Here is a 15,285-nt window from a genome sequence, read left to right as displayed (position 1 = left end):
GATATAGGAGTTTTAGTCCCCAGTCAATCGCTTAACTAGGCAACCATTTTTTGATTTTTTTAATTTTGGTGTAGTTGCTTAGCTTATTAGTTAAAGCATAATTTTGGTATCAAATGAAAGCTTGAACTTTCTAGTTTTCGAAAAAAAATGGTTGCCTAGCCTCTGACTGTTAGAAATTTTGGCAGCCCACTTTAAAGACCGGCAACTCGAGTGTATACTATGAGATACTACATAAGCAACTCTGTGAGAACATTATACTTCAATTTATCCCTTTAGCTACTATCGGGACTTCAAAGTCCCAGTTTTTTATGTTGCGAAAATTTTGCTTTTGAAAATATTAAAAAATTCTCGGTTTTGTTGATATTATTTTACTATTTGAACTTCAAAAATACACTGCGTACTAAAATAAATTAATTTTATCTTTTGAAGAAGAAAAAAAAATTTTTGGACTTAAAAGTCCCGATAAGGAAATAAATGAATAAAACCAGATACTTCTTTCAAAATAAAAATTTATTCTTATATCACAGAATATTTATTGCAAAATTGTACTCTAAAGATTACTTAAATTCAAAAAAATAAATATAAACTCTCATCAGTCTTGTAGAAAACGTTAAAAAAATTATAAAATAAAAGAAAACAATAACTCTCAAAAATATAAAGAAATTATTTCGTGTGATAGTCCACAAAACAGTTTTTGGTCTTGTTGCAACATAAGAATGTACCACAAGTAGTACATTTTGAAAATGGCCGTGATTCGGCACCTAATCCACGACACATTTCACATCTTCCTCGAGTATCAGTAAATTCGGGCCAGTGGGCGCCTACATTTCCCAACCTGACATCGGTAGGCACTGAATGTTGATATTTTTTTTTCCTTTTTACAAGTTTTTGGTTATCAACTTTTCTTTTTCTTGGTGTACCCATTGCTTTATTTTTGATACACAGGTCTCGCGTAACATTTCTGCGATATTCTAGCATAGGTATTTTTTCCACTGTTTGCGAATAAATAATATACGAATTCACAAAAGCAATTTCTAGAAAACCGAAGAAAAGACGATGCCACCATTTTTTGCTTCGTCGATTAAGCCCGTATAGACTTCGTAGATGATCTGCCTTGTCTACACCGCTCATGAACATGCCATAGTCTTAAACCACCTGCGGGCAACGAATTGGTTCTTTCACGTCCGTTTTATTCTTTCGTTCCACTACACTTTCTTCGTCCCCATGGCAATTAGATGCCAGATGAACGACTCTGTTGTCCTTCCAGACGTAATATGTTATTCCCGTATTGCTCGCGAGCATCTCAAAATCTCCCCTCTTCAATTTTTTTTCATTAATCTTATTTTGTGGTAAACCTTTGCGGCCAACACGAATTGTACCACAAGCATGGGTATTTTGAATTTTTAATGTCTCTAGAAGACGAATAGATGTGAAAAAATTATCTATAAAAATTATTCTGTTTTGATTTCTGTAACCTTCTGTCATTTCCAAAACTACCCGTTCACCAAGCGAATAATTTTTATAATTTGATTCGACAATGCTTGATTTGCCTTGGTATACATCGAATTTTTGTATGTACCCATACTTATCTGCTAGTACCCAAAGCTTGTACCCACGCTTGATGGGTTTCATTGGGTTATATTGCTTCAAGCTGGATCTACCCTTGAAGAGAATCATTGCTTCGTCCACAGTCAGCTGTCTTGTTCCATCATATAGACGTGCAAATTGATAATTTAACTTTTCAACCATTGGACGAACCTTATAAATTTTGTCCTTATTTTGTTTTTCAATGAACTGATTGTCGTTTGCATGTAAATTGGCTAAAATAAATTCGAACCTTGTTCGCGTCATCACTTTTGTAATAAATGAAACGTTTAAGTCGTCATCAGTGGACCAATAATGTTTTATTCCGGGTAACACATGGTAACCCATAAAAAAATTAACACCTATAAATGCTAAAAACTCATTTTCAGTCAGTTTCAGTGTTTTTCCTTTTTGTGTTGCATACAAATTGGATTGATACGTAATATATGAAACAACGGGTCCCAAAACTTTCAAAAAAAAATCAGTCGGTGTTTGACAATCTGCTACAGCACCCGTTTGTACACCTAGAAATATAATGATAATGATAAAATAAGAGAAAAATTATAAAGGTAGTTTGTAATAAATAATACTATAAAATTTTTTTATCTTTGTAATACCTTCAGGTAAAAGATAATCTCCTACGTTGTTTTTCATGGCTTTCTTAATCCATTTTCTTTCAATATTTTCCGATGAGGATGTAGATGGTTCAGGAACATTTTCTTTATTGTTCTCATCCCCGCCTTGTTCATCAAACAAAGCATTTAATTCTTCTTCAAAAATGTCATCGAACACTGAAGCCTCAATCTCCTCATCATCTTCATAGAATTCCTCGTCTGTGTCGACAGAATTGTCTAACGGGAGTTCTTCTTCCAATATACTTAACAATTCTTTGTCAGAAATTTTCTTTTTCTGATTCATTATCACCGCCTGTTATAAACACAACAATCAAAAATAATTTGCTTCCTAATTAAAACATTCAAATTTTTATGCTCGAAATATTTATCGGGACTTGTCAGCCCGGATTAATAAACAATGCATAAAATATAAAACGTACAATATATTTTAATTTTGTTTATAAATTTTGTTTTTAAAACAATTATTTAACAGTTAGTTAAAATTAGAATAAAAAATAACAAAATTTACTTACTACAATTGCACACGTCTAAAAACCTACAAGTGTCAAATCAGCAGAATTCGCTAATTTTGGGCATAGGATTTAGTGCTAATTTAGTGCTATTTTGGTGCTGCATTGGCGAATTTAGTGCACTTTTTAGTATTGCAAAAATACCGACAATGCTAGCTTTTGATTAAGTGATCAGTGTATTCATTGGAAATCATAGATACTGTCGTCATTTGGTCCTACATAACATGTCTTTAATTAGTGCTCGAATAGTGCTAATAGCAAAGGCAGAAAATAAAGTCACAAAAGAAACAGTACACCGAAATCGAAAAATTATATTTTTTTCCTAAAGCTACACTGCTACCTTAATAGAAAAGCAACAGGCAAAAGAGACAAATCTGAGAAATTTGATCACATCGCTTTTGCCAGTGCGTATTAATTTAGTGCTCATTTAGTGCTTTCGATACCGATCAATAGAAACCGGAAATAACTGAAGCCCTAAATTTGCGACATCCCTACAATGCTCGCTTGACACCAAGTGAGCATTGTAGGTCCCATACGAGGCTATCTGACAAGAAAAGTGCTAATCAAAGTTCACTACAATTTAGTGCTCGTTAAGCGCTTTCGATACCGATTAAGGGAAACCGGAAATAACTGAAGCCCTAAATTTTTGACATCCCTACAATGCTCGCTTGATACTAAGTAAGCCTTGTAGGTCCCATATGAGGCTTTTTATCGAGAAAAGTACTAATCAAAGCGCACTACAGCACTATAATCGTACAATGTTTTTCCGTATAAGTCATGCATACTATTCAAATCGATACGAATAATTCGTTCACTCGAATTTTTTCCACACCCCTAACATTTATAAAAGATGTACTGAAATTCTTGAACACGACATTTTCACAAAATCCAAGAGGTTTCGATGAAACTTAGTAGGCGTTTCTTCGGTTGAATATCTTGAATAAGTTCAGAGATGAACAAAGTTCATCGATCGTTTGACATTATACATGGAATCTACCTTCTATTCCAGCAGTGACCGAATGGGCTTTATTTTGTTTGTGTTGACCTGTGTGTCGTGTATTTTATGTGATGAATCGAATACCAGTGAAAATAAATTAACGAAAGTATGCACTTGTATTCCCGACAAAAAATAAATTTGATCTATACGGAAATCTACTTGCCATAGATCTCCGTATATCAAAGTTGTGGCGCTAAGTACAGTCTTTATTATTGTGTAAATTGTAAGTAGATCTACGTATATCTACGTTTAATTACTTAGGTCTGGAAATTTTTTTTTGACTTTCTTGAGAACGGTTTGACTGGTTTGGTTTATTTCTGTATCTTTGTGTTCACGTTTGTCAGGAGAAGATCGACATGACTTTTTTTGTGACGCTGGACATTAGCGAAATTTAATTTCATCAAATTTTAACTTTAGAATTGTAAGGGCGGCTGTAATAATTAAGAACTTTGAACAATAAGACGTCACGGATCAAAATTTCTTAAGTGCTCGAAATATGTTATATGAGTTAAAAACGAATCCTACGAATTTGGAAACTCAAAGGAAATCACGAGGGCATTGAACATTTCCGCCAACTGTGTAGAAATCAGTTGATTCATTCAAAAGTTATGGCATTTTGAAAATTAAAAAAATAGTGTTTTATTAAACTTTCATTAGACTTTTGAGCTCGAAGAGCTCAAAAGCATAAAACGGCTATCTTTTTGAGCTCGGAGTGCTCAAAATATTAATATAATCATATTTTTGAGCTCGAAGAGCTCAAAAATAGGATAAAACGCTGAATTTTGAGCGCTTAAGTATTGAATTAGCGAGAGGTTACAGGGATATCCTGAAGGGTGAACCGTCTCACTAATTTTTTTCTAGAACAACGTTGACTGAAATTTCGTTAAAGGATTGTCTTTAAAAAGATGAGAAAACTATATAAACCTTAAGATTATTTCAAAATTATTATTCCATACGAACTTTGTAGTTTATGCATTCAATAATAATACTATTGAGAAATTTTTATACCCATCACATGAAGATTAATAATTTATTTTCTTTTAGACAATCATTTTACATTAGATAACATTATATTGTGCTATAAGATAACGTTTACAGTTAATATACTTAGTGATATAGTTAGAGAAGACTGAATATTTATTGTATTTTTATCTGGACTCATTCATTGATTTTAGCGAATAAAACTTCATACTGATGTTGATAATTATTTTCTCTTTTAATATAATAAAATTTTATCACTTTATTAAGATTTGTTTAATACTAAAAGCTATTAATTAAATCGTCGAGGACAACAAAGTTATCATTTTAAATAAGACATCAGCAGTTTATCCTCACATTAACTCTACTCTGACAATAATATGAAAACTAGTGAGCGTAGTTGGGTTACATTATTGTTTATCATTTGTGACATTAATTATAATCATTATTTTATTCAATAACAACAAAAATATTAAAGGTGATTTTTAAATGTACGAAACTCTCAATTGAGTCGTTATTTGGCTTGACGGGTTTTTTCATTGACTTTTAATGAAATGAAAGCTACTTGTCAAGAACCTGATGCGCAAGAATAAAATTAAAAACAATAAAAGTAATTAGTAAAATAAAATGCAATCCAAACAAACATTCAATCAGTACCAAGTCTCCAAAAAGTAAAAAAAAATTCAATATGACTTCAATATTATTATACTTTATAGAAATTATTTCTAAATATTTGACTATCTCTCATTTCAATTATCTAACAAGCTTTCATGCATTTCTGTGTGTACTTATACATACTTATAACGTTCATTTATTTCATTTTAACTCATTTTTTTCTTGTCCTAAAAAGATGATATGTTTACAAATACTCTGATAAAGTGGTGCTAGCATGGTTAGTTTTTTACATTTCTTGATATTTATTAAATATCCCGCGTAGCTTATTGATATTTGTGAAATTGGAGATTTATGATATTTCTCTTTGTAATAGTTGTAGTAATAATAATCAGAGAATTATCAATTGAGAAGAAGAGTTTTTAGTCGTGAATTTAAAATTTTTTTTTCGTATTTGTTATTCAAATAAATAAGTCACATGGAGCAAATTTACGCAGCACGTAAAATTATATGCCAACCTATGTATTTCATGACCCTATTTGAGAAGTCCTTTGCAAAATCATAGAAGAAAAAATATAGATGATTAAAAATTATATCAGCTCTTATTCGTATTATAATTATTATTGTAATTATATTGTATTAAAAAAAGTTTGTTTTTGACTCCAAGGCGACTAAAACCCGCTTACAAATTTTGGATCCCAAAGATCTGTTTTTAATCTGGATAAGATCACAAACAATTTAAATAATGTAACGAATCAAGTCTGATTTTGATTCAGATTCAATCGAAAACAGATTTCATTTAGTATTAAAAATAGTCTAATATTAGTCTGAATAAAGAATGGTACGCGCAAAATCAAGTCAAATCTCTGCATAAATTAGATACAGAGAATTAAATTGATCTAAAGAAAAATCCAAAAAATTAAAAACTCATTACATTTTTTGACCTAAGTATGTAAAATATGCCAACTAAGGAACCTATCATTTCTGCACTAAATAAAAAAATACACTGTTTATCACAGGCGATACAGATAGTCACGTCAGACTATAATTATTAATAATTTATTCATATTAACACAAATTATTTGATGATTGCGATTTCTAATAAGGTGTGTAATAGTAATTATCTATGCCTCCTCAAAAAATATCATAATTATTCATTTCGCAACTGCATATACTAATAGCGAAATTTCAGCCAGGAATTTTTTGCTTACTTGTTTTTCTTTAGTTTTTCTATCATCGTACATAACCCATAACCCGTTAGTTCTTCTACCAATAGCCACGTAGTGACCGATCGCTTTAAGATCACTTTCTCCGACTACGTTTTCTTTGTTTTCTGTTGCCACATCATTTTTCAATTTTTTGCCGTCTTGTCTCTTATCATTCAATTTGACTCTTCTTTGTTTACTAATCGTTGGTGGGTAGAAATGCACTACCCTCACGATTTTCATTTTCTTTCCATCAGTAGGACGGGTGAATTCTTTGCAAAGATCATCAAGCTGCTTAATTACCGCTGCTCCACTTTGAACGTACGGCTCGAAAAAAACAATGTCTCCTGTAAGTAGAGGACGATATTTAAACATTCATCGATATTTATGCATTAGTATCTATATAATAATCATGTAGAGTTAATTTTCTTTACCCTATACTTAAGGATAACAAAAGTTTTTACAGTACCTATGACTATGTTGTTGTTTATTGTTTTTTCGGTACATCCATTACCATTGCACCGATAACGTTTCCCCATATGGTCTACAAACACTTGATCTATGTCATGTAATGAATCATCTCGGATGCTCATCACTGGCAATGATACAAATCGAGATGGGCATTTTCGAGGACATGTCAAAGTTTCTGCATAACTTGACTCACTTTCAAACAGTTTGGCAGCAAAGCCTCCTACTGATGTATGACACGGTATCAAATCTACATCAGCTATCGACTTTAATACTTTAAAATGCCTCATCAATATTTCTGCTCGAGTTTGATAAGTCTTACTAGTAAAAGAAGTTTTTAAAGCATCACAAATGGATTTGTAAAGACAATTATCTTTCTTCTTTTCAATCTGTAAAATAAATCAAATTAGGTTAATTCAATTATTAAATTCTGTAAATTTCACTTATTTAAAAAAAAAGTTGACTATTTTTTTATACCTTTGTTTTAAAAACGGGAAAATCACAAGCTGCGACCAGCAATAATTGATACAAACTGTCAAACGGGCAGGTATTGTATAAACTTATGCGGCGATTGTTGATGCGAACGGCTTCCAAATCTGGGGAATCACCTCTTTTTAAAATTGGTAAGCCCTTAGGTTTTTGAAATTCAAGCATTTCAACTATATTTTTTGATTTATCGCCTATGTATAATGAGCGAGATTTTTTCTCTACTTTTGGTTGGCCTAGTCCCCTCCAGTTTTCAAACTCTCGCTTCCCTAACATTTCTTCAGTTGCAAGTCGACCAAATTTGCTGCACTGAGAACAAAGACGGTATTTTGAATAATCAGGGTCTGAGTCATTTACCGGGAAAGAATCACAATAATTCAAAATTGTCTCACAACGAACACAGTTAACTGGTGATTTTTGTTGTCGAGTAGTCGATAATATCAGACTCTCATTGCTTTCGTTCAAACTAATTTTCTTATTGTCATTATCATCATCTTCATCAATTTTTTCAGATTTGATAGAGTTTATTTCCAAATCTTTAACACAGGGCGATTCTTCACTTATATTAATATCTTGAGTAGTAGTGTCATCAGTCTCCAAAGAAGCTTCCTCGCCCAATGAATTATTTTCCTTATTTTCCAGTATTTCATCTATGTTAGCACCGACTATGTTAATTCGGCCAAGAAGATAATTTATGTGGTTCTTTACAGCCTCATCTACTCGTTGTTCATTTTTGTGCTTATAGATACCTTTTTTTAGACGACCCACTTCACCTTCTACTGGCGCACTTGAAGCTGGTATTCTTCCTTCCAATGAAAAATCGTTATAACAAATGCAGGACCACAATGGAATTTTTTTGATATCTTGAAGTAGTTTTTTCACCAGTTCTGGATTATAGTGTGCGTTTTCTTCTTTACCGTGATCATTTAAATCACGTTTAGCTTCTTCGAAAATTTCTACACCCCACTGATAACATGAATTTTCTTCAGTAGTATCTTTCTCAGCATTACTATCATCAGGATCGTCCGAAAATTCTTCGTTTAAATCATTCTCGACTTCATTCATTCCTAAAATAAATAAATAAATAATTTTATAATATTACTGAACTAATATGTAAGCTAAATACAGAATTTGAATCTTTCAACTTGTCTTTGATCGAAAACAATCAACATTAAACGTATACATTTAGAGTAATTGAATAAAATTATCATATTTAGTAAATTTATGAATAAAAGTTGAATAAATAAAAATTTTTTAATTTTTAAATTACTACTAGTGTTTTAAATCAACAAATCTTAAAAATGGAATTCCCCGTATTAATTCTATAGTTTAAACTAATAAATTAATTACAAATATTCTTATGAAATAGGTATGAGAGATATGAATTTTAGTTTACCATCCGTGAAGTTTACTTGTGTCAAAGAAAAATGATTTTTTGAATCAAAAAAATTACTTGAACTGACAATAATTTTTTTGGACCGAGTCACATTTCTTTGTTACTTTATTGGATCTAATTTTTGATTAATGAATGTAATTTTTGAAAAATATAATATAAGATCAGTTTGTAAAATGATATACAAGAATTTTAAAGAACAATTTTTCTAAAGGCACTTGAGTTCATTTATAAAGAAATGTATTTTAATTAATGGAAGTCTCCAATCGAATAAAATATTTGAATAACTTGAAAATTCAATCTTAATGAAATTATTTTTAATGATAATAATGTATACCTGTGATTGAATTTCTCAAAAAATCTTTAGCTGCTTGACAAGGTGACGGTCGTCCCGAAGGTAACTTTCCTGCTCGTTTGCTTAAAGCTATAGTGAAAATAGCTTTAAGGTATTTCCTTGCTTCATCCTTATCGGTCATACAAATCAATTTCCCCAGACATGCTAAGTAAAAAACTTGAACCAGTCTGCTTGATTTACTCAAAAATTTCGCATAAATGTGAGTAAAGTGCGCTACGTCGATTCTGATATAACAATCAGGAGTTGACTTCGAAAAACAAGCGTCAGCATAAGTTCCGATTGTCTTGAATGGAGTAAAAGCTGTTATCGTCGCAATTAATTGTGCTAGATTCGAATCCATAACAACTTCTGCTGGTTGAGTAAACCTATATTTAATCCATTCACTCCAAAAATTCAAAATAGTGCTTGTATCTTGTTTATCAGAAATCATTTGGCCTACAGTAAATTGTTGACCGGAAAAATTGATAGCGATAAGGTATAAAAATAAGTTAGCAGTAGGCACTTTATTAAGCTTTGTGAATTTTGGGCAAATCTCGCCAGTAGCATCTATATATACACAACTATGAGCGTTTTTAGCATATTTGAGGTATACGTCTCGTTGATGTTTCGTCCAATAATGTACCACAAACGGAGAAAAAGACAAAGTATGTATAGTTCCTGGTAAAATTTCCTCTTGTATTATTGCCAATGAAATAAATGGATCGATATGATGGTATTCTGAACGGATGTGATTAGACTTAGCCGTTCGGAGAACAGAAGCCTCCGGTAAGTGTGGAGGTTTGGGATCATTTGGGCGCATACCTTTCTCAAGGGCAAATTCAGCTTGATATTGGTCGGTTGTCGAAGATTTCATTTTTACAGCAGCTTTTTTCCGATGTTCATTACGTAAATACGTTCTTTTGCATTGTTTGTTCCCTTTAGGGGTAGCTGTACAAGTAAATGTTGCTTCGCCATCAGCAACTTGAAAAGTTGCTTTTAACAAACTCCCACAGTTGCATTTACCTGTAAAATAACATGGTTGAAAAGTACTTTATGGAATATTTCTTAATTAATATTAATTAATTATGGACTATTGATTAGTATGGACTATTCATCAATTGATGTTAATTTAACTGTATTAATATTTAATGAAATTCGAATAAAAATTCTGGATTGTTTAAAACTTCGTCCCTATTAATTGAGTATACCAAAAAAAATGTAATGATATCGATATAAAAATAATGAAAATTTAACAGCAAATAATTATTATCAAATCATTGCAGTTTCAAAAAATTTTTATCAATTTAATGAAAAAATTTAAACTTAAACATCAGAAATTTTTATTATAATCGATAAAAAAAATTTTTTCACATTAAAATATCAATAATTACCTTGAAATGATCCTGACATCTTGGTTTTTGACACATAATGATTACTAAAATTATAACCACATTTCCTGTGCGTGGCAGCCCAAATTTTGTCGGTCATAATTGTCTCCCAAAAATAAGGTTTGAAAACCGTTTGCTGAAAAGTGTAATCACCATTGAGTTTTCTTCGTTTACGCGTTGCCGTGATAATTAAACTGTCCAGTTCGTCAAAACTCATAGAATACGTGAAATGAATAACACCATTTTCATCAGAATCTTCTGTTGAGTTATGCAGCTCGGATGCGTTTCGGGAGTCTACACTCGACACGGAAGTGTTAAAGCTTTGGTCATTCGCTTTTTTTCTTAGATTATATTTGTTGTTTACAACAATAGAATACAATGATTCAGGCAATAGCTTGTTGTCAAGCTCGTCAGCTATCTGCTGCCAGATAGCATCATGTTTATTTGTGACTTTGTTGTCACTTGTTACTAGGGAATTAATGTGTTTTTTGATTGCCTCAATCAATTTTTCGCGCTCAACATTCGGTTTTCGACCGGGTTTATGTTCCATTTTAAGTAAATATATAGAATATTGATGTAACTGAAGTTTCAACTAGTTATTAACTGAAAATTATTAAAAAAAAATGTAAGCCGCCGTCCACTTTTTTGGCTAAAAAATGATTCTTTATAATGTACTGAATAAAAAAGTATCAGGTCATTTTCCAATTCAAAGGGGGGGCACCCCCTCAGGGCACTTTGAAAATTTTTAACATATACATAAAACTGACCCTTATTCACTTCCGCCGTCCACCGATTTTTTCAAAAAATGATTCCTTATAATGTACTGAATAAAAAAGTATTAGGTCATTTTCCAATTCAAGGAAAGAAACACCCCCTCAGGGCAGAAAATTTTGATTTCTCTTTTTTGAATTCGTAATACTAAATTTCTTACCTTGTAATAAAATTTTCCTGATTTTCATTCATTTATTCCTTGTAATAAAATTTTCACTGATTTTCACTCATTTCACTTTAATCACTTTCAACATTTAAGAAACAATGCTTTTCACAGATTTTACAAATTCACTTAAAAAAAACACTCTGAATTAATTCAAAAATTACATATTCTATTTATTAAAACTTTGAATTAATTCAAAAACTACATATTCCACTAATTAAAACTCTGAATTAATTCAAAAACCTAAAAAATTTTCACCCAAAACACACTGAATTAATAACATACTAACTTAACTCATCATAATAATTTTAACAACTGCAGAATATATCGAAAATCCATATAAAAATGAATCAAAAAAAGAAACATTAATCAAAGAGAGTAAAATATATTCAAAAAAACAATAATTCTATCCTTTTGTCCATATTATTAATTGTATCAACACTCAACGATATTAAGATATGTTATTGTAAATTTTAATCAAGTTTTTACATGTTCTTCATAATATCTTTTAGAGACTGTACTGTGGATGGACAAAAGGATAGAATTATTGTTTTTTTGAATATATTTTACTCTCTTTGATAAATGCTTACTTAGTATCAAGCGAGCATTGTAGGGATGTCAAAAATTTAGGGCTTCAGTTATTTCCGGTTTCCCTTAATCGGTATCGAAAGCGCTTAACGAGCACTAAATTGTAGTGAACTTTGATTAGCACTTTTCTTGTCAGATAGCCTCGTATGGGACCTACAATGCTCACTTGGTGTCAAGCGAGCATTGTAGGGATGTCGCAAATTTAGGGCTTCAGTTATTTCCGGTTTCTATTGATCGGTATCGAAAGCACTAAATGAGCACTAAATTAATACGCACTGGCAAAAGCGATGTGATCAAATTTCTCAGATTTGTCTCTTTTGCCTGTTGCTTTTCTATTAAGGTAGCAGTGTAGCTTTAGGAAAAAAATATAATTTTTCGATTTCGGTGTACTGTTTCTTTTGTGACTTTATTTTCTGCCTTTGCTATTAGCACTATTCGAGCACTAATTAAAGACATGTTATGTAGGACCAAATGACGACAGTATCTATGATTTCCAATGAATACACTGATCACTTAATCAAAAGCTAGCATTGTCGGTATTTTTGCAATACTAAAAAGTGCACTAAATTCGCCAATGCAGCACCAAAATAGCACTAAATTAGCACTAAATCCTATGCCCAAAATTAGCGAATTCTGCTGATTTGACACTTGTAAGTTTTTAGACGTCAATTGCACATAACAATCACACATTTATCTATTGAATTGACTTGTTGAAACACCTTACTTTGACAGTTAAGTAACCATTTATTTATTGAATTGACAACTTAATATTCACAAAAGTAACTAAGAAACATGTTTACTTAAAAGTACCGATAATGATTTCACTGATAAATGCACATGATATATTTTTATTTACACATTTTAATTGTTGGGACTAAGAAGTCCCGTTAGTAGCCTAGCGGGAAAATATGTGTGGTACTTAAGGGGATTTATTTCCCATCACATTTTATCAACTTTTTTTTTATATTTTAAATATTTATGAAATAAATAATAAAATTAATTGTTTTCACAATTAATTTTTTAAAAAATTATTAATACATAATGGAAACGTAGTTAAAACATAGATAATATTCAATTGAACAATTTATTTATCAAAAGTATAATATAAACTGCTATAATTGTACCGTTTATTTAAAAATTATTTTATATTTAAAACTAATTTTATTATAATATTTTATGCGTTACAATAACTTATTCTAACTACAAATTATTCATTTTCATGTTCTTCCTCTAAAACATCAACATTATGCTGCTCATTAATTTCTTCATCATTGTCATCGTTCATAGTATGCATTAAAATATCGTCTATTGCAAGAGGCGTTGGATCACCTTCGAACCATACAGGTTTAATAGCATCATCTGATTTGACCCACCCACATTGATTAATGTCGAGTACGATACACTCTCGCTCAGTAGCATTTTGCTACATTGAATTAATATAAATTGTTCTTAATATCTTTTGTTTTAAGGATTTCCAACAGGGAGGTATCGTACTCGAGTCAAAACTTTTCACACTTTTACAAAAGAAAACTGCAGATGAAGTATTAGCAAATAATTTTTGAAAAATAAACAATCGTGCCAAATCCACGCTTTTACAGTTCTTTTGATTATAGAGCATTGATGTAAATTCTTGGACGATTTCCATCTTATCAAAACTTTCGACTTCTTGAGGATCAAGTAATGATGCAAAAACTTCTTGCATTTTTTCATTTTTTATCAATAACTCTTTTTTCTTGCCTTTTCTAAAAAAGGCAGCAGTATAATCTGATCCTGTAAAAGCGTGGAAATGCTGGGAGTGCCTGCCACAAACGCTCACCCAATGCTTTTGACAATTCCGTAAAATTTCTGCAAGAAATTATGTTCGGCTTTGATCCTATGGTTGTTAAAAAGATTTCTAAGTGCTGTAATTTATGAATGTGGCCTAATAATATTATTAAAATATCTGTATCCGAACACTTCATCATAACTTTGTAAGTACCTTCCAATTTGCTCAAATGAAAAATCATCCTTGTGTCCGCCTCTTCATGGTAGCATTCAAAGTCTGTTTCAAGTGTTTTTATCACGACACCATCAATGACTTTGTATGTTATGATCGACTGTTAAAATATTTTTATTACCTATTATTGTTGCTAGGGCTTCTTTAAATTTATAATTTCGTAAAGCTTTTAAGTAATTAGTGGGCCTTTTCTGAGATGGGCCAGTTATATTAAAAGGTACATTAATTTCTCCTCGATTTTGGCGCTCACAATCTTTAATCGAGGGGAAAAAGTATCTATCAAAAATCAAATGAATATTTGATGCAGTAGTATTGCACATTTTGATTAGAATAAATTCTGAAAGTTTCTCAAAAGTTTGTGGTATTAACGGACCAAGGTGATGTAAAAAATAAAAACCGTCAATTATGTCTGTGTCCATAGGAGGTGGTACACAAGGATGTACATATATCTATTTGTTTTTCCAATGAAATCGCTAATAACCTACCGAAGATATTTCGTTTCATAGCTAGTTGAACTTGTTTACCATCTTTATTTTTAAAAGTTTGTTTTATACATTCTGAAGAAAAGTTGGAAATAGTATTTCTCTTAATTGTTTGTTCAAATCGTTCGGGTTTACTATTGTATTCAATTAAAAAATTATTTTTCTTCTCATCACCCAGTTTATTGATATTCAAAGGAAAAGTTTCTGTGATTTCTGATACAGCTTTACCGGTGACAACATTAAATAAATACTCTTCATCTATGTTCTTATCAAATGGATTCATGTTTTGTTTAAAACAGATAGTAATATTTTTTAACGCTAATTGATCTTTTTCGATTCGATGTTTTTCTAATTCATGTATTGTATCGTCTCTCTGGGTTATGCCTATATCTTGAAATAAGGTTGAAATAGTTTTTGTCCTTAAACTATGACTAAGTGCCCACCGTTGTCGAGCAGAGATCGAATTGCTAAAGTGAGAAATGCCAGTTAATGAATTTGTAGCATCAGCATTTATCGTTTGTTCTAACGTTAAATCGACTGGTCCTCGCGAAAAGTTATTCCCGGTTCTTTTAACTCCAAAAGCACCTTTTTTGAAGTCATCAAATAATTTGGAATTATTCTTTTTTAAATTGATTACATTACATATATACAACAACATCCATCTCGAGTAATTAGGCTGGTTCATAATAAAAAATA

The sequence above is a fragment of the Chrysoperla carnea genome, chromosome X (genome assembly GCF_905475395.1).
Source record: "Chrysoperla carnea chromosome X, inChrCarn1.1, whole genome shotgun sequence".
Lineage (NCBI taxonomy): Eukaryota > Metazoa > Arthropoda > Insecta > Neuroptera > Chrysopidae > Chrysoperla > Chrysoperla carnea.
This window is presented reverse-complemented; position numbering follows the sequence as displayed.